Consider the following 20,420-nt stretch of genomic DNA (forward strand, 5'->3'; position numbering starts at 1 on the left):
TGGGCTGTTTCCATCTGCTGAAGGATGGAATGCTGTTGCTATGAACATAGGTGTGCAAATAGCTCTTTGAAAATCTGCTTTCAGTTCTTCCAGATAAATGCCCAGAAGTGTGATTGCAGGATGGCATGGTAGTGCTATTTTTAACTTTTAAAGGAATCTCCATCCTGCTTTCCAGGAACTCTTGATTCCTGTGTTTCTAAAACACATCAGTGCCGGGCTGTGAACCCCGACTTGTCCAGTTCCGCAACCACAGTTGGCGTTACATTCTCAACATCTCCCTCTAGTGGTTGTGTAGTGACTGGGGTGTCCTGGCTTCCAGTGGGAGCTCCAGGGGTTGTCCTACTTTTGCAAGGAAACTGGAGTCTCACAGGGACTGTTGTGGTCCCTTGGGCTGCTGTAACAATGCACTATAACTTGTTGGCTGAAACAACAGAAACTTTGATATTGTCTTGGTTTTGGATGCTAGAACTTTCTAGAAAGTAGTTCTAGAAGCCCAAGATCAAGGTGTCGCACACCTTTCTGAAGACCCTAGGAAAAAATCTACCCCAGGCCCCCCCCTTAGCTTTGGAAGATCCCTGGCCAATGGTAGCATACCGAGCTTCTCACAGTATTTTCTCTCTGTATACAAACTCCCTTGTGTAAAGAACACAGTTACGTTGGGTTGGAGTGGGGCTAGGGACCATCTTAATGACCATCTCTGAACTCTATCATCTGCAAAGACCCTGTTTCTGAATATGTTCTCCTGGGGGTTAGGACTGGGACGTCTTTTGGGGGACGAAGTCTAACCCATAAGCAAGGAAATAGAGAGCTGGAGGATTAATAAGATAATACTGAAAAGTCAGACATGGTGTTTTCAGGGGGGGAAATGAAATTGGGAAATTGGGTCCCGTGCAAATCAAAAGGATTTGGATGGAAAGGAATAGCACTAATGAATGTGCCCCCTGACAGAGTGGGCTGTGGCAGCAGCACTGTGCGCCATGAGCAACGGTGTGTGTGACATGTCCCTCTTCCACAGGCGCGGTCTGCAGGCCTTCACTTTGCCATCTCTTTCTGGCCAGGCCCGTGCAGATGTCCTTTGCAGGCCGCTTCAGCACCTGTACGTCGCCACCTCGTGCAGGGGCATCCCCCATGCGGAGCAGCCCCGCTCCTGGCTAGGGAGCAGCCCCAGACAGACCACTGTGCTTGGACCCTCCACTAGCGCGGGCCTCCTCCTGCGCTCTGATGAGCTAATCGATGCAGAGCCAACGGTTGCAGGGAAGACTTCTTTGTTCCTAACCAGAGGAAATCGATTCTATAAGAGGGTTGTTGCTGGCTCACACAATTCCCCAGAGTTACTGGTTAGCAGAATCATTAGCTTTAAAAATAAATGAAATAGACTTGGGACCTTGTTATGTTTCAGATAAACAAAGGGCCTCTCTCCTAGTTCATTTAGCATTCGGTTTCTGGGGGAAATAGCGGATGACACTGGGCGTGAGGAAGGCAACAGATACGGTGTGGCTCCTGTAGAAGGCACTGCTTCATGCAGTGGTTCTTACGCAGGAGCACATCAGAGTTACCTGGAGGCCTTGCGAAGGCATCCTTGCTGGGCCTCAGGTCAGGGGTGTGGAATGAGGCCTGATGATTTGCATTGGAGAACTGCCACCTTCCTAAATGTGAGGTTCTGGGAAGCCTTGAGATTCGGCATACCTGGACCTTGTCCATACGCCACAATGCCCAGGGAAAAGGAACCTTGTTCTTGAGTTTTTAAGAACCACTAACCCAGCTGATTCCATAATTAGCAAGCAATGTTGCAAATAACATGAATTGAAGAAGTTATTTCATGGTGAAGTGTCCCCGATGTACCCAGGTCTTCATAAAGGACCTAATGTCTCTCAGCCTGAGCCAGTAAAGAAACATGTTTTGGGGATCATAACACAACAGTCTCAGTCTCTTGAGGGTCATGAGTGTGCATCTCGGTCTATAAACCAATCTAGACGAATACCTTTTTCTGAACTCCTGCTCTCATGGGATGGTACAAATGGGGTATCAACCCAGTCCTAGTGAATTTTGAATTTTCCCCAACCCTCTACTCACTCCCAGACTGGCATGTGCCCCTCCCCCGCAGCCATCGGATGTGGGTCTTCCTTGGCCTGCGCAGCTCAAAGCTAAGTTGTTCTGTTTGCCTACATCAGAAGCCAGCTGTGTCTCGCCCTCCCCCTCCCTCCCTCTCTCCCCCTCCCTCCCTCCCTCCCTCTCCCTCCCCCGTATTTTCTGTTTTGTAAAGGGTGTGATAGTAAATATTTTTGACCCTGTGGACTCACAGTCCTAGACAATATGCAAATCAATGGACATGACTGGATTCCAGTAAAACTTTATTTACAGAAGCAGACAGTGGGCCTGAGATAGCCCTTGGATAGTGCCAAGCCTCAGGGCTCTTGGCTGCTTCTGCAGGTGATCTGGGTCTGTTCCTCTGCCTGATGTGATGGGGATTTTTTTGGGGGGAATGTACTGGGGATTGAACCCAGGGGCACTTAACTACTGAGCCACATCCCAGCCCTTTTTAAATATTTTATTTAGAGGCAAGGTCTTGCTGAGTTGCTGAGGCTGGCTTTGAACTCAAAATCCTCCTGCCTCAGCCTCCCGAGCCACTGGGATTACAGGTGTGGGCCACTGTGCCTAGCACAATGCGGCTCTCTATGGCCTTTCTTCCTCATGGGGGAAGAACAGGAGCAAGGACTGGTTTGTTGCTGCAGGAAATGCGTTGAGCTTGCTCCTGGTTCCCTCACTTCAGAGTGGCTTTGAGGCTCCCAGGATTACTCCCACACTCCTCGGAGCCTTTGGGGACCCTGAGGCTAGCTGGTTCTCTGGGCCTAGTGACCCCCTGCTGCGGCTTCTCTGGACCTTGCTGCCTACCCGAGGCTCAATCCAGGAAAGCAGTCCCGGGGGCCTCTCCATCTGGGGACTCTCTGGTTCCCCCCTCCCAGGGATCCTGGTCTACAGTGACTCAACAGCCGTTGGCTCTCCTGCTTCCTCCCATTGGTGGGAATCCTCAGCCAGCCCAGGCAGCAGCACCCTGGCTGTCACTCGAAAAAATAAATTGTGCCCACAGCTCACCTCTCGTAAGGTTCAATAGGGACTGTAGTGACAGTTTCTCTTTCATGTCCTTAGAGCCCACCCCTTTTGACCAGGCTGTCCTCTATCCCCTTGGGGGTGCCCTGTGCCCACGTAGGCATGTTCATCTAGATAGGTCAGTACTGCTCTGTACTGACTTGGTCACCTCTTGGACAAAGGTTCCATATTGGCACATCTGTATGAGCCACTCATTTTTTTTTTAAAGGAACTGCATATTTCCTTAAGTGGAGGGACGGTGACTTGTTTAAGTAGTTCCTGTTAAGACATTTAGATCGTTTGTCCTTGGCTCCTAAAACACGATGCAGTGAACATCCTGCTCCATTAAGTCAGCCCTTTCTTGGTTGAACTTGCCTTGAAGGAGTGGCTTGAGTGACAGGCATTCTGGTCTCGGCTGCCTGTAACTCTTGGGCCACATGCTGGAGGGACCCTACCCTGTCAGCTCACCCAGAATCGGTCAGTTAATCCAACTACGGATGCCGGTTTTACTTTTGTAATCATTGGGTTTTAATCAAGTGTTACACAAATTGTGTGGCTGAGAAAGGGAAAAGAAGTTCTGATGCGGGTGTAGCCCCCTGCTTGGGATGGATGGATGGATGAATGTCGGACCACCAGACTTCTGCTAAAAGACTTGGCATTAATCAGAGAGGTAGAGAGGGACAGTTCTTGGGCATCTTCCAGTCTTTCTATCAGTTTAAAGAAAGCAGATCAGAACATGTAGGTCAAGTACCATGGGAATGGGTTTTGCAGAACAGCCCAAGCAGGGCCCCATCAGCTGACCATGTGTCCTCAGAAGGCTTCTGCTTTACGTCACAAGATGTGCAAGGTAATGCACATTCATGTCCTTGAAATGATTTTGTGGGGCCAATTCTTTATCTGCTTTTCAAATTAACCTAATAATGACCAGTTGGGCCACATCAGGTAAAGAAATATCTGCTGCTTCGGGGTGTGAGATGATACAGTGGTCTGTGAACTTTGTTTTTATATCAACTTTCAAGTTGTCCTCTGCAGAGCGTCTACTGATGGAGTTTCATGAACAATGTTAGAGAAGAGAAAGCTCTGCCCTCACCTCCACCCTGTGGGGTCTTAGCAAACTTCTTGAGTTCTTAATAGGAAGAGGCAGACATGCTACTTGATGCGGTTGCCTTTGAAGTTGAGCATCTTTCTGCCCATTTCAAAGCTGTTTGTTTCCCTTTCCATGAATAGTCTGTGCCTTTCTCTTATTTTTCTATTAAGTTTTTGGTCTTAGACTACTTCCAAAATAATCACTATCATATTTTTCTTTGGGGTTTGTCACTTATGATTTTGGCTACAGTGCCTCTGACTGCATGGATTCTTTAATTTGCACCTGCTTGAGTCTGTGGGTCTTTCTGGAGTGATACTGAGGTCTAGAGAACGTGACTGGGCACTGAGACTCAATGGGTTGGCCTGAGGACCTGGTGTCTGTCTGCCTGTGACCCTGAGTCCTCCTTCATCCGAGCCTCAGTGTCCTCCATTCTCTTGGGTTTGTTTGTTCATTTGTTGGCTTTGAGACAGGGTCTCGCCATGTTGCCCACCCTGACCTTGAGCTTGTGACCCTTCTGCCTCAGCCTCCCAAGTCGCTGGGATTACGCACCACACCTAGCTCAAGTAAAACTTTTCCTTTCCCAAGATAATTGAAAATAGGATGTACTTTTACTATGACTTTCTAAATTTTCTGCAAATAATTGGTCCATCCAGAGTCCCTTCTGCTATAAGAAGTGAGGTAGGGATTAAAACGCATGCATTTCCTGATGGCTTCCAGAAGTTCAATTTTAAAAAGATGGGTTTCATAACCCATCTTTTCTCCATTGACATAAAATTCCAACTGTATAATTTACTCAGTTATAGGATGTATTTTTTTCCTGGGATTTTTGGGGGGTCTAAGATGATTGATGTACTAACCAGTAACCGAATGTCTCTTGGAGCTCTGGAAATGCAGCTAGTCCAAATTACTATCTGCTGTAAAATACACATCAGACTTTAAAGACTAACATATGAAAAATAGCTCATTAACACTTTTTACATTGCATTCCTTGTTGGAATGCTAATATTCTGGATGTAGATGACCAAACTTATTTTGATAATATTTTTTTATCTTTGCTGCTAGAAGACTTAGTTCTACTTGTGTATATCTTGAGCTGCACTGTGCTCCTCTAATCATTTCTGACCGTCTTCTCAGGTCCTCTATCATTTCGATTATTGGAACATTTTGTTTTATTATCCTTCAGTCCCTGTGTTACTTCTCCTTGTCAAAAGCATCTTGCTTATTCATACGAACTTCAGAGTCTGCTTTCTAGTTCCGAAAACATCTTCTAAGAATCTGTCACCAGCTGTTTCAGGTTTATAGATGACTGTGACGGCCTGGGGGTGATGGGAGCTTCTTCCTAAGGACAAGGCACACCACTCCATCCAAGTCACTCACAGTGTCCCTCCATAGCACTTTCTATTCCCTCATAAGGACTTTCCATGCTCCCGGTTGGGTGTCTTGGGGGATTTTCATTTACTTTGATCACTGTTGTGAATGGGATTCATAACATAGATCAGCTGACTGTTGATGTCGCCCAGGAAAACTTGATTTTTCCTCACGAATTTTGTGATGAACTGCCAAATGGAATTTTTTTTTAATATACTTGGGATGGAACCCAGGGCCTCACACCTGCTGGGTAGGTAAGCACTAGACTACTGAGCTTCCCCTCCAGCTCTGTTTAATTTTTACTTTGAGACAGTCTCTCACTGAATGGCCCAGGCTGGCCTCAAGGTTGGGATCTTCCTGCCTCAGCCTCCCAGACAGAAGTGGAATATTTCTATTGTTAGTAATTGTTCTTCAGATGGTTCTGAGATTGGTGCCTACATAAAACTACCTTCCTGTGTCCGAATGTTTTACTTTCCCTGGTTTCTTAACCTCATCCTGCATCACCCTCCACCTGTCATTTTTTTTTGGTGTCATCTCTCATCTATAATGTGGCTTTTAATTGTCAGGCATATTCCTTGTTCCCTAGGTTTATTTATTCCCTCCCCACGAGGCCACTACTCGGGGACCTCTGCACATTATTCTTGGTGTTGTGTTCTCTTCCTGAAGCATGAATCTGGGTGGTAGGGCTGCCTGGTGGCGGCAAGAGGAAGATGTGGGCACAGTGGACTCGGGGAACACGGCCGTCACAGCCAGGGACTGAAAAGACGTCCCAGCCGTACTCGACCCTGAAGTTGGGTGGATGTGGAGAAGTTCACCAGCACATTTTCTTTTTCTTGGAGAGTGAGATAGGCTCTCTCCTGTGAGTGGATCTTACCTAAATACGTACACAAGTGTGTTGTTATGTCATTTAAAGGATATGCAATCGAGGGGTTTGTAAAGCTGTTTTACCATAAAACCAAGGGTTGACGGGCTGTCCTCTCTGTGGAGTTGCCTTTAAACTTTGCCTTTAAACCTTTAAAAGGTGAATCCTTTAAGAGCTGGACTGTGAATCTTTAAGAGCTGCCAGGCATCGTGGCCCAAGGAGTAGAGAGGCAGCCTGTGTCCCTCCAGAACTGCGCAGACTCTGAGAAAACCCGGGCACCCAGAGGGCTCCGGGGCAGTTTGTGATCTTAACCAAGCCTGAGGGACGGGGGAGTGCTGGGAGGGCGAGTATCTGCTGTGAGCAGAGGGTCTAGAAGACCGGCAGCCAGGGCTGGGAGGAGGAGGAGGGCCATCCTCATCTGGCCAACAGCTCTTCTGGGACCGAGGTGGGTCGAGTGCCCCATGTGTGGGGCTGGCCCCTGAAGGGCAGCTGGCCTCCTGAGGGGAGGTTAAGGGGTGAGAGGCAGCCTCCTTTGGTTCTCCCTGTGGCTGGAGGCCAAGGTCGGCTGCTGTGGGGGCGTGATAACCGCCTGGACTAATGGAGCCAGTACCCCGCTCCAGCCCCGGTCCATTCTGGGTCGTGCCTCTTCTCTGCTGGAGCAGAGCCGTGACGGAGCGTTCACTACGTCACCAGGTAGCCCAGATGGTGCGGCTCCATCTGTTAGAAAAATATGGTGTTTCAAAGCCGAGTTGAGCATCTGACGAGCCAACAGTTTTAAAATCGGGTGATTTCAGATAGGAGTCCAGATTTCTGATCCCTTGTATCTTGGTGACTCTGGGGCTAGTGTCCCACCTTGGAAAGCTCAGCTGGGGCTGAGTGGCTGCTTCTCCTGGGTGGGGTCTGCCTCCCCTCTCCTCGGCACTCGTGCAGTGAACTCGTGTCTACTCATGTAGGTTTCCTACCTGGGCCTGCCAGGCACTTACTTGATCTTGGGCCTCTTCATTTTGCATTTTGGAGGTTTTTACGGGATGTGTGTAAGTGATTTGTCTTTAGAGCTAAATTACCGATTTAATCAAAAAGATCGGATGTTCTTTTATTTCTGAAAATTCCTGGCTCTTCACTCCAACTTTGCCTTGATTTTTTTTTTTTTCCATTTTCATACCATTATTGGATTTCTCCTGTCCCTGGATCCTGTCTACAGAAGCCCTGTCTGCCTCTGAGGCCCCACTTAAGTGACACGTCTTCTAGAACATCTTCTTTGATGATCTCAACCACCTGCTGACTCTCTGTTGGCATCTTTGCTCCGTCCCCACCACGTGGCGCTTTTTAGAAATGACATTTATTGCATTGTCTGCACGTATGCGCTGCAAGCTCCTGGGTCTGCAGAGACTGTGGCACATGTCTCTCCTGCAAATGCCACACGGCCCACATACGAGCTGCTCAACGAATATGTTTCAGTGATCGGAAGCTACTGGGTAGAAGGGAAGCTTTGGGGTAGATGTCGAAGTCCTGTCACTGGCTGAAGAGTCCCAAACCTGTCAGTTGTCACAGGAGCTCATGAGACCCAGGTCTCTGGATGTGCTGTTTGGTTCATAAGGAACCTATCAATAGGAAGAGGTGTGAACAAGAGTGGATGGAGGAGCAGAGTGGAGGGAGAGCCCACAGGCAAAGCACGCCTCTTACGGCCAGGAACCGTGATCAGCCGCACGTAGAGGTGATTCCATTTAAATGTCCATAACCTTGCGGGGTAGGCAGAACTCTTCTGTTTCACACTCGATGAAATCTAAATTTAGAGAAGTTGATGTACCTACCCAAGGCTGAATGGCTTAAAATGGCTTAAAAAAAAAAAAGTGAAGCTGGCAGTTGAGTCCAGATCTGTGTGAATACAAATCCCTCGAGACAGTTGTTTGTTTGTTTTTTTTTTTTTTGGACAGCGGAGACAATTTAGTCTTCACATCTCTTGGGCCAGCTCTGGGGTAGGACAACTGAGTTTAGGATAACAGAAGGAACATGAAAGCATCTGCTGTGGCTCCCTGGGTGGGGAGGGAGTTAGTGTAAGTGGTGACACCGACCATAGGAGGAAGCTAAAGATGAAGAGGAACCCGCCGTGGTGCAGCCGCCTGGTGCAGAATCTCGGCTTCAGCCGTCTCGGCGGCCGTCATCCCACACGTTGCTTGGGACGGATCAGTGGACTGCAAACCCGGGGTTTCACGAGACTGCACAATTCTGCTTTTGAACAACTTTCAGAGGAGGGGAGTCTCTATTTCTCTATAACAACGAGACCCAGGAGTGAGGCAGAGGAGGTGGTGTGAAAGGAATCCTGGGATTCTATCTGACGTCGATGAACAGCCTTTTCTCCCAAGACAAGCTACCCAGGAACCCTGCCGCTTCTGCTGGGCACCGAGTTTGCACCAGAGAGCTCTTCGGAGACGTGTAGTAGCGCCCCCCCCCCCCCGTTTGCAGACGGGGCGCTGGCCTTGCTGACTGTGCTGAATGTTCATCTTGGTGGTGGGAACTGGCTTCTGTGGGGGACTGCTTTGGAGGTCACAGGAAATGTGATGCTGGGGAAAATGGTTTTTTTTTTCATTTTCAATTCATGTGGGCTCTCGTTTAGAAGAAACACAATTATGGGAGACCCCAGAAGATGACTTCTAGGCATCCTGTTTATCCTTTCTGCTGGAGTGAGTCTTTGTGGCCAAAGGAGGGATCTGTGTGCTCACTGAGAAAGGGATGTTTGCGAGGACATGGCTTTGATATATGTCATTCCTAGGGGTTTTTCTCCACCACAGGATTGCCCGGGGAACAAGCTGTTCAGAGTCTGCTGGTCTTTTAGGATGACAGTTGCAGGGACCTCAGGATCCCTGGGGTGTATCCCCCTCTTGGAGGTCCTGATACAGTTGGTGGCCGTCCCTTCTGTTTGTGGTTTGCACCTTCCTGCTTTCACCTCTTCCTGTTCTCTCAAAGCCAGAGTTTAGGGCCATAAATCGGGATGTTCATGACATGGTGAGAAATGGGTGGTGTGTGCATACCGCCTGGCTGCGCTGGGGCTGCTTGGCTTTTATTTTGCAGCTTCTCCAAGATTTGCCAGTGTCTTTAATTAAGTTAGTTAAAGTCTCTACGTTTACCTTTCTCCATTGATAAAAAGAGGAATCAAATCTCATTTGCCTCCTAGGATTGTTTGAAGAGATTAAATGAAAATGTCCATGTAAGACAAAAATAAACCCAGTGCCCGACGTTCAGAGAATCTTAGCCGTTATTACCTTAAGTGAGACTTCTAGCAAAAATGGATGGTTTTTTATTCAAACAAGACTTCAAGCCTTGCGGCTTCACATTGGAAGGAGGCTCCGTTGCAGGCTCTTGATGAAGTTCAGTTCTGTCCCTGATCTTCACCTTTGATATTGGTCTCGCTTGAATGCAGAAGTAAGGACTCACATTCCGGGGGGTGTCTTGCTCAGAGGCTGACAGTTGCAGAGGTGTCGTCAACTACAGGGCAACAAACAGGAAGTCCAGGCCAACAAGCCTGCAGAGTGCAGGTTCTCTCCGTGCTGTGACAACTTCACTGTTCCCGTGACAAGCAATATTCCTAGTCCCCTGCCCCCCCAACTGGGACACAGCCTTGCAGGCCCTCATCTGCCCTCCTGTCTCCTGCTCTCCCATCTTTTCTCTACGGGGCTGAATCCGGGTGAGGAACTCCAGGCGTGGGCAATTCCCAGAGTGCTGTCCCTGCCTGAAGTTTCTCCTTCAGGTGCCAACCCTCAGAGGGTCTGGATGTGGCTTCTCTTACCTCTTCCCCCTTTTCCCTGCCTCCCAAGAGGTCTGGTAGCCTTGCAGAGGGGACACTGTGCAGTTTTTGGTTTTTCCAGGTCTGCTCTGCACCATGTGCTGATGGTCTGCTCCAGGGCCCTGCGTCTGTTCTCTCTGGGCCCCTGGCTGTTGCCAGTGCACCTTTGCTGGGGATCAGTGGGGTGAGAGGAGCTGCAGAGCAGCCGACTGTGAAGGATGTCCTTGGGCCCTGTGTTGGCTTCAGGGTGGAAGGGTTGGGTGGACTGCGTCTAGTTCATCTTGAGGCCCAAGAAGGCAGGCAGGCTGGCCACTGTTATTGGAGGGGTAGGAGTGTCTTCGGCTCTCCCCCCTCTCCTGTAGCTGTGATTTGCTGTTCCGACCTGTGTTGTCTAGTGGGTCCTGGGGGTCAGGTCTCTGGGCGGCGGCTTGTGCTCCAGTGATGGGACCATTTCCTTTGGTGAACTCCCGTGCCCTGACTCCCTCTGTGGCCAGCCTCGGTCCGCCTCCTAGGCTGGCCCTGTTAGAGCTTTGCACGCTGCCTGCATAGGTCTTGCAGTGATGAAGGAAGCCGTGCAGAGGTGGCCATCCTGCCACCTTGCTGGGAAACATGAGTTGCACCCCTCAAAGCTTGCCTCTGACCAGAGTTGCTGCACAGAATCTGGGTTTAAGGTCCCCGTGTGATTTGGGTGCATCTCAGAGGTGGAGATGTGAGGCTCCAAGAGTGTTTACTCTAGGCAGTGCCTCTTGCTTTTTCTGTCCTGGGGTGGGGGCAGTAAAGCGTCCTGGGACTTCAGAGGAACAGGGCGGAAGTGGGAGGACAGTGGAGGATGGCAGGCATGTCCTTGGCTCTAAGCAGCGCTTGAGGAGAGGGCTGAGCCGCCATGTCTGAAGGAACATGGGGCAGGAGTCAGTCCAGGCCAGTGTCGACACCCGCAGCCCCGGGTTTAGGGGAGGTGGCCCTGGGGGTTTCTACTCCGTGGAAATACTCAGATGCAGGTGGGAACTGGGTCTGGTTCTAGCATATTCTTCCAAAGGAGGCTAATGGTGTGGCAGCAGCCGGGCCCAACTTTAGATAGAGGGAGTTACAGATGCCATTAGTCCTGACACAGGACTGGGAGAAGTTCTTTTGTCCCAGGTAGAGAGCTGTGGCCAGGAGAGCAGGATGGACGTGCCACTCCGAGGAGCAGGACTCACGAGGTGGACGTGCTGCTGTACTTCTATATACCTTGGGCAGTAACATTGGGTGGAGAGTTGTCTGGGTGCTTGGTGTGTGGTCCTGTCCCCTGTTGGGGTGGGGTAGAGGAGTGGGCCTCGCTGAACAGCCCCTTTGCAGCTCAGCTGGGTCGGGGGCAGTGGGCTGCACAGGCTTCCTGGTGCTTTTCGGAGCTGGATGTGTTCCTGGTTTCTGGCCGCCGTCTCTGCTCTCACCATTCTCTCTCGCAATCTGTGTGAGACTTAGCTCTGTTCCTCGTTTGGCCCTGGGCAAATGTGACTTTTGTTTTAAATACACTTTTAAAATTGTTTCCAGTGGGTGGGTCCCTTCATGAAGGCAAGAGCTGGGCCTCACCCCCCTGTACTCCAGGACTGGAGGCAGGGCCTCCCCGCAGTGGCCAGGCAGTTGGCAAAGATGACGAAGCCCATCTGTGACTTCCTCTCCTCCTCGCAAGCAAGTGCTGTTGGCTCTTTTCCCAGCAGGTCCCCTAGATCCTTCCCTGCTTTCCACTTCCTCTGCCTAATCCATCTTCAGCCATTTCCTGAAATTCCCTTGGCAGGAGTTTCCGGGCTGGTCTGCCAGGCTCTGTGCCCCCGTCTCATCCAGTTCTCTGCACAGGAGTGGGAGGGTCTGCAACACGCCACTCTTCCGTCCGCTGAGAGCCCTGTGGTGGCTTTCCTTAACCTTGGAATCCAGGCCATCTCCCCCACCTCCAGGCCTTCTGCACTCTGAGCCACTGAGATGCTTGGCAGGTCCTCCTGCTGCCTGCAGGAGCTCCTCCCACTCCTCCCTCCCCCCTCCAGCCTTCCTCCCCTCCCCCCTCCAGCCTGCCTCCCCTCCCCGCCCTCGTTTATTTTCCAGAACAAGTCTTTGTCTTTCGTTTTAGCTTGTTTCTCCATCATCTGTCTTCCTATCAGAATGGAGGCTTCTTGAGGACATGGCTTGTTGGCCATCCAGCTGGCTGCCAGCACAGTGACAGAAGGGAGTAAATGCTAAGGACGGGTCTGATGCAGCCAGGGAGGGCCGGGCCCCTTAAGGACAGGAAGGTGGGGGCTTTTGTGAACCGGGGTCTTAGGTGGGGCCCAGATTCTCCAGGTGCTTCTCCTGCATCTGCAGGCTGGAGGTGGCTCTATGACTCCCAGGGGCCATTCCAACTAGGAAGCCAGCGATGACGGGAGCTTGTTAATTTTCCTCTGACCCGGACTCCCACGGCTTTGCAGAGGAAGAGGCACCTAGGAACAGGGGCTCCTGTGGTTGGTTTCCAGGCACCTCGGGTCCCAGGGTGGCAGTGACTGAGTGAAGGCCCCACTGGCCCTGGGAGCTGCTGCTCTTTGGCCATCACCACTCTTGCGGTGGGACGCGGGGTTTAAGGGAGGTCGCAGAAGGTGCCAGTGCCCCTGGCTCTTTCTGGCCTCTCTTCCTAGTTCTTTGTTCTTTGCTATTTACTTTATTCTGATGCTCTGGGGAGCGTTTCACCGAACCTCACCCCTGGCTTCTCTCTCCTGGGCAGGGGCTGCCCTCCCACTGCTCAGTGAGATCAGAAGGCTTTGCCTGAACTTGGTGGGACCAGGACCCCGCCCCCTGCCTGCTGCATACAAATGGCTGCCCAGGCAGCAGCTTTCACAGCACCCATTGAATCCAAAGGTCAGAAGCCTGCGAGTAGGTGACTGGGTCCTCTTAGGGTCCTTCAGGGCTGCAGTCATGAGGTCCGCTGGCGGCACTGACCACCTCCTCCACACCCACTTCCTGATGGCAGAATGCAATGGCTTGCAGGAGTGGGGTGGTTTCCACCTCGGGGTGCCCCCTTCCTTCCCCTGGCCCCTCTGTCTTTAAGCCAACCACTCTCTCTCCCCACTCTTCCTGACATGCTTGTCTGCTACCACCAGAGAAAGCTTTCTGCTTTTAAGGGCTCTTATGACAAGATCAGTCTCCCAGGTGGGGTTGTTACTGCTGTTGACCGGTGACGAGTCCTTCCCCAATGTTGAAGAATAACACCGAAGAAGCACGCCGAGGCTAGGTCAGAGTAGAAATCAGAAGTTTATTAAAGGACAGCAGAAAAGACTTCTCCCAGAGGAAGAAGGGGACCCAAGAGGTGGAATCCGTGGAAGTGCGGTTGTCTCTCCATTTTATAGTTTCTTTCAGTGATGGAATGTAGGTGGGAAGGCCCGAGGGGTGGGTCACAGGTGGGCCAAAGAAGCAGTCTGAGCAGGAAGGACTTCATTATCACTTCTTTGGGATGGACTTTGGCCTAGGGCCTTTTCAGGACTTCATTAACATTCCATGAATTGTCCTGTGTTTCCTGGAATCATTCTCAGCATGGCCTCCATTTTAGATTTCACTGGGTGTTAGACCCGATTTACCTGACTACACTGACTACCTAACTTTAAATCTGGCTTCAGGGTCAGCCTCAGGGACGGGTTCCTCACAGCACCAGGACCCAAGGAGCAGGGAAGGATGGCTTTGGGATGCCAGCTCAGAAATCCTGCCCACCCCACCTGACCTGGGGGTTGAGGGTATCATCCTGAGAACTAGCAGAAAAGCCTCCTTTTCTGCAAATTGATCCTCTTAGACTTTTGTTTCTCATTTTTGTATGTGTATACGTTTTAGTTGTTGATGGACCTTTATTTTATTCATTCATTTTATATGTGCTGCTAAGAATCGAACCCAGTGCCGCACACACGCTAGGCAGGCACTCTACCACTGAGCCACTGTAAGGGTCCAGCGAAGCATTGGAGAAAGACCACCAAGAGACCACTCATGCAATTGGCAGAAGGTGATTTATTGAACCAGCATGCTGGGGCTCCGTGCCCACTCAAGAAAGGAGAGCAGCCCAGAGACCCGGGCAGGGGTTGAGCAGTGCTTAAGTACACTTTTTGGGGAGGGCGGGGGCTTTTGCATACATCAGAACAAATCAGCATGAGGCGTGGGAGAATTGAACAGTAACTCTTAGACATGATTAGTACATTCATTGGTGGGAACAGGTTGGGCGGGGGTGATTGGTCACTCCTAAGTGGGGTACACATTTAAACTGATTGGTTTTGGGCCCTGGATGCCTACGTGCCGGGCTACACAGGGTCCTAAGTTATTAAACAGAGGATCAGGAGGAATATTTACTGGGCAGTTCGGGTATTGTCCTAACAGCTACAGGAATTTCAGGTTTTGGGGGTAGCAGAGGAATTTAGCAATACCTGGTCCTTCACTTTTTAACTCGGGCCTTGCAGCTTAGAAACTTTACCCTTTCATTCCCCACTCCTTTTTCTGACTACTTTCAATCTTAAAAGTAATGAATCGTAATTATTGAAGGGTTTCACATTTCATGAGTTGTTTTGTGTTCCCTGGAATCATTCTCAGCCTGGCCTCCATTTTAGATTCCACTCGATATTAGACCGAATCTAACTACACTGGCTACCTAACTTTAAATCTGGCTTCATTTCTCCCCTATAATTTGGGAACTCCTTACTGCTGTAAGGAAGAGGGGCGAAGATGATCTTTCTGGCTTCTTCAGGCTGAAAAGGGACGGTGTGGGGCAAGCAGTTTGGAGTCCCCCTTTAATAATTGGGTCTATCGAGTGGTCCATGATAAAAGTCCAACTGAGAAGTAATAGACTGGAACCAGGCCATTTGAGTGATGGGCGGTCTATAAGAGAAACAAAAATTCATTAGTTCTGGAACCAGATTGATGTAGCAATAAATCCCATAGCACAGGAATATGCCAATGAGTATGATGATAAAGACAAAGACTAACAATGTTTTCCATCAGGCAGTACCAAGAACCAGGAGCTAAGACATTGTTTCCATGATAAAGTTGCTGAGGACATGGCTTCTATCTGAGCATGTAAATCTTTAAGGATATTTGTCACATTGCCAGAAATGTCAGGGATGTAAACACAACAACTAACACTTAGGTTTACAGATGTCCTTTCCTTTAAGATATAGTCTAATAATTTAATGTCATCTGATCTTGCAAGATCCTTTTAATAGTATGACCTCTGTGTCTAATAGAGAAATCTTTAATTCTGCTACTTAGGGCTGGATAATCATACTAGCAAACATTAAGCCTACCTGCGTTGGTTAGGAATCTGTGGACCTTAAACTAAAAGTATTCTGGCAGCTCCCTTTGACAGTTTTCAGGCATTCCTGTCTGAGAATCTCTTTTGCAGCCTCCAGTTTACTTATTAATTGGAAGTTACATTTAACTATTATCATTTAAAATGTCCAGGAACAGCTGTGTTTAGGCTTTGACTGTCTTTGCTAAGTGTTTAAGATAAAGTCAAACTGACTTTTGTTTCTATCTATGGTTAACAGTCAGCTGAGTTTCCCTGGGAGTCCTCGGGGAACTTACAGCAGCTTCTCAGTTCTGCTAGTGCCATTTGCGCTAGGATGGGTCCAGGCCTTGCTTGACCATGTGGCTTCCCTCGGAAGCATCAGGGATGTCTCCCCTTTCTGATGACCCTCCTCTTCACAGCAAATGCACTGATTGGCTTTCTGTCCTCCACTGGTCTCATTAATCTCCCTGCTCAGGAAGTTATGTGGCCTAGAGTTGCAGAGCCCTTTGGAGAAGTCCCCTATTCCCTGATTCAACTGACTAAGAGGGCAAGAGCCAAATTTTTAATTTTAAAACTTAATCTTAAACATCTAGCAAATAAGTTAACAGCCTTATATTAAGAGTACTGGGCTTTAATGTCTATCGTGATAACTCCTTGTAACTCATTATCTTAAATTAACCCAGGTTGTGAGCTCTTAAAGTAGTACTTCTACAAAACATTAACAGGCAATCTCTAAACCATTTATAAGCAAACTACAAAACAAAACTAGGGTAAAAACATACTTAGTTTATATAATAGCTACCTTGAATTCTGGCAGAGTTATACATTATAATCCCCTGTTTAAGATCCTGGCAGTCATGACAAAAACCAACTTTTGGACACAACCTTAAATGTACTGAAATCTGGTCTGCTTCTTTTATAGTCGCTCTCACATGTAGTGAGAGGGGACATAGAGCCTTATCTCATGTAAGGCAGGGCTGTTTATAAATCTTAAGTACTATAGTTCTGAAGCTGATCTTTGTTTTTTTTAGACATCATTTTACAAAGCCTACATAAATTGTTGCTCAAGTTTACATGAACATTAGCTAACACAACATAATATCACATCTAAAACAGGAATTAAGGGAAGGCTGGAAGCTTTTTAACCTCTTGGAGGAAAGTAGCAAAGTATTTTTGTGTTTTACAATAAAACCTTCACCCAGATTAGGCTCTAATTAACTTAAAAATACATTTAAATTGTATCTCAGTGTAAAGTAACATAGAACTTTACATATCTTATTGATGACAAGTCCAGTTATAGAACACAAATGATATAAATAAATCTCCAACATTTTTCTTTTAAGCCTAAAATTACCATACAACTTTAGAACTCCAGCTTGATACAATGTTCTTTTTGAAGCTTTTTACCTTACAGACTTGTCTACCTGGAAGATATGAACACATTAATAACACCACAATTACATTGATGACTTTATATTAACCAAGTTTAGCTTTTAAAGAAATAACATTACAGGGCTGGGGATGTGGCTGAAGCAGTAGCGCGCTCACCTGGTATGCGTGTGACCCGGGTTCGATCCTCAGCACCACATACCAACAAAGATGTTGTGTCTGCCGAGAACTGAAAAAAATATTAAAAATTCTCTCTCTCTCTCTCTCTCTCTCTCTCTCTCTCTCTCTCTCTCTCTCTCTCTCTCTCTCTCTCTCCTCTCACTCTCTAAAAAAAAAAAACCATTACAATATTGAAAAATAACAGTTGTTGTTTAACCATAGTTGTATAATTTTTTTTAAGATTACTTGCTCAAAAACTTACACACATAACCAACTTACACAAACCTCTTTTATCCCTTACTTAAACCCTCTTGATTACTTAGTCATATAGACTCTTATCCAGAAACACATTTTTCCTCTACTAGATCCATACCTAGAACCTTTTAGTTTTTCTTTTCCATCTGTTAACCTTCTTCTGTTCACATTTTGAAACAATACTTGTAAACTTTTGAGTTTAAGCAGAGTTAACATTTTATTAGGGCCTTTTTTTTGAACACCTAGAAAAACTTATAAGCTTAATTTTAAAGACATCTTTTCTTGCATCTGTTAACCCAATTTAAATTGGACCATTTGAATCATGTGAATTAAAGATATTTGGATGCATTTTTAATTTTTTTGTGAGCACTCCTCATCTGCCAATTGTCATATCATTGCATGATATATGGACATACACAGACATACCGACATACAACACGTAACACAAGTGTAACACAACACAATAGTAAAGGCCTTGTAACTTTCTCAGGTGAAATCTCATTGCAATGTTTAAGAACTCCACAGTTGATCAAAAATAGAACTGATCAGAAAACATTAACTTGTCTGTAGGATCAAAATCATGAGCTCAAAAAAACAGAATCTAAGAAAAAGCGAGAGTCCTAAAAAAGATGACTGGCCAGTAGTTAGTAAATACCATATAATTTACTTCTTGGTTTGGTCTAATTTGAGTTCAGGCAAAGAAATACTTTTTTTTTTTTTTCCTTGGGCCTGAACTCCAAGCTTCTTCTGTTTGCATATCAACTTAAGCCCTGGCTGAGGTCTGGAAGGAACTGGGAAAACTGGAATTCTGAGCAGAAACCTCATCCCCGAGGCATTTTAACCATAAGTCATAATTTCCAGGTTTGGATGTTGAAAATTATGATACAAGTTTAAGATGTAATTCTCAAAATTTTATCTTTTTACACTAGAAAAACTTGCTCACATAAAACTGGAAATAGGATCTCTACCATCAGAAGAAATTTCTTTAGGATCATTAAACTAGTTTCTTTGTTCTGAAGTTCCTAAAGCAGTATTAAGTTACATTAAATCACCTGGAAAAAATCCACACACTACCATGTATATCCAAAATTAAGCTTTAAAAATTTTAAAGGCTGTTGTTAATTAAGGTCATTATAATAAACCAGGCCAACGTTCCAATTTAGCAATTTTTTCTAAATCCTACACACTGAGGGGAACAGATACCAAATTAATTTACTATCCTTGCCCAAGTTAATGTACTGGTACACCTAGTGAAATCTTTTCAGGCTACCCAGTTCAAAATTGAAACTCTTTAATTTTTTTTATCCTAAGTATGTAAGTTTTCTAAGCATGAACTATCTGAAATCAAACTAAAAAATTGCTTAAACCCAACTTTTAACTGCAAGATAGTGCAATGCTTTAGAAACCCATTCAGATACCAGATTGTTACGAAACACATTCAGCCCCAGATCATTCCCAAGAAACAATCCATAATATCAACGTATTACTGTATCCATTGTCCTTTTTTCTTTTTTGTAGACAGAGGTGGAGTAATCCCTAAAGTGCAGGGAAAGAACGAGGAAATTCCCCAAAGCGAAAATGGCTTTGGCAGCTGCTGGGAATTTCTCAGTTCCACCTTTTACTTATAGGATTAGTCCCTCTGGTTTGGTCTGACCTAAGGCACCAGGCATTTGCCACATCTCTTAACTTTTTAGTCCCAGCCGTCCCCTGCACCACTGCGGTGGAAATGCGCTGGTTGCCAGCAGAGGGAGGGGGGGAGGGGGGCCAAGAGAGCAAGTTGTTATCTGTGAAGTTTAGATACCTTTGTTTATTTAGGAGGGGTGTGTGTGTGTGTGTGTGTGTGTGTGTGTGTGTGTGTGCGCGCGCGCGCTGGGAATTGAACCCAAGGGGCACTCTACCACTGAGCTACATCGCTAGTCCTTTTAAATTTTTTTAAAAAATTTGACACAGGGTGGGCTTGAATTTGTGATCATCTTGCTTTAGCTGCCTGAATAACTGGGATTCCAGATGTGCTCGATCATGCCAGGTAAAAGGTGTGATCTTTAAATGGTCATTCTCAAAGTGGGGTATGAGGAACCCCTGGATGGCCCTCAGGATCCTTTCAGGGAAGGGGCAGTTAAAATAGTAACAATTTATTGAATAATTAAACAGCAGCTAGTTTTCGTATGAATACTGAGATGTTATTTGCCAGTTCACTCTTGTTCTCTCACAACCTCAGTCCTTGACCTGTCCTGTTCACCACACCCACCACAGACCAATCACCTGGGCTTTTACCTAACAAATTGTCCACCGCTCTGCAGGCTTTGTTTGTGTCCGATTTTTGTTACAGCAGCTGACCTGAAACCTCCTGCCTTTGTCCATTGGGCTGCTACAACAAAATACCCTAAACTGGTGGCTTATAACCAATAATACAATAAAAATGTATTGCTGACAGTTCTAGAAGCTGGGAGGTCCAAATCGGCTTCAGTATCTACTGGGAACCCACTTTCTGGTTCATCAAGTGTGCCCTCCCTCTGTGTCCTCACAGGATGGAAGGAGGGCAAGGGGTTTCTGACATCTTTGATAATGTGCTAACCTGAGACCTCGTCACCCCGTGAAGGTCCACCTCCTAACACCATCATCTTAGAGTTAGAATTTCAGTCTGAATTCGGGAAGACACATTCAGACCTTGGGAGCTGCCGTGGGTCCACATACCCCTTCCTCCTTTCTAACAGAATCGCAGTGTTGCTTATCTGCCATGTCCCCAGCTCTGTCCTCGATCGAGCAGCCTCCGTGGCATCCAGGGGAAACCAGGTGACAGGGTCAGCAGCAGTCACTGGGTGGGGCAATCTGTCCTCACTGTCCTCTCCCTTTCTTCCTCCCTGTAAGTGTGGCAGCACCTAGGGTGCAGAGGCCATTGGTAAGGTGACAGCAGCAAGCCAGAGGCACCTGGTCCCCCGACAGTGCTAGGGGCCACTGGATCATGACACTGGCCTTCCTGCTGAGCCAGACAAACCCTTCCTGTGTTTTTGCTGTGATGGGCCTTTCAGCTTCTTCTAATCAGTCTAGTTAACCTTTACATGACTCTTCCATGGGACTGTTATTCCGGGTTCCCTGTCAAAAGAGCAAGCGGGGGAGGGCATGGGGGAGGGATGGTGGTGGGCTCAGGGGCAGGCACAGGGGCTCAGCTGGA

General features: G+C 47.5%; 1 protein-coding gene and 1 long non-coding RNA gene across 13 annotated transcripts in view; one reads left to right on the forward strand and one right to left on the reverse strand.

Annotated features, from left to right (window-relative positions):
- The window catches only part of Slc39a11 (solute carrier family 39 member 11), a 392,410-nt gene that overhangs the window by 134,178 nt on the left and 237,812 nt on the right, over positions 1-20,420 (forward strand). The gene's annotated exons all lie outside the window — the stretch shown is intronic.
- LOC144375987 (uncharacterized) lies at positions 14,159-20,243 on the reverse strand. Its single transcript, XR_013435955.1, has 3 exons — positions 19,943-20,243; positions 15,742-17,063; positions 14,159-15,036 (listed from the first exon to the last, which is right to left on the reverse strand). It is a non-coding gene; the product is annotated as an uncharacterized LOC144375987 (long non-coding RNA).

This window comes from Ictidomys tridecemlineatus, chromosome 3, assembly GCF_052094955.1.
Source record: "Ictidomys tridecemlineatus isolate mIctTri1 chromosome 3, mIctTri1.hap1, whole genome shotgun sequence".
NCBI classification, from domain to species: domain Eukaryota; kingdom Metazoa; phylum Chordata; class Mammalia; order Rodentia; family Sciuridae; genus Ictidomys; species Ictidomys tridecemlineatus.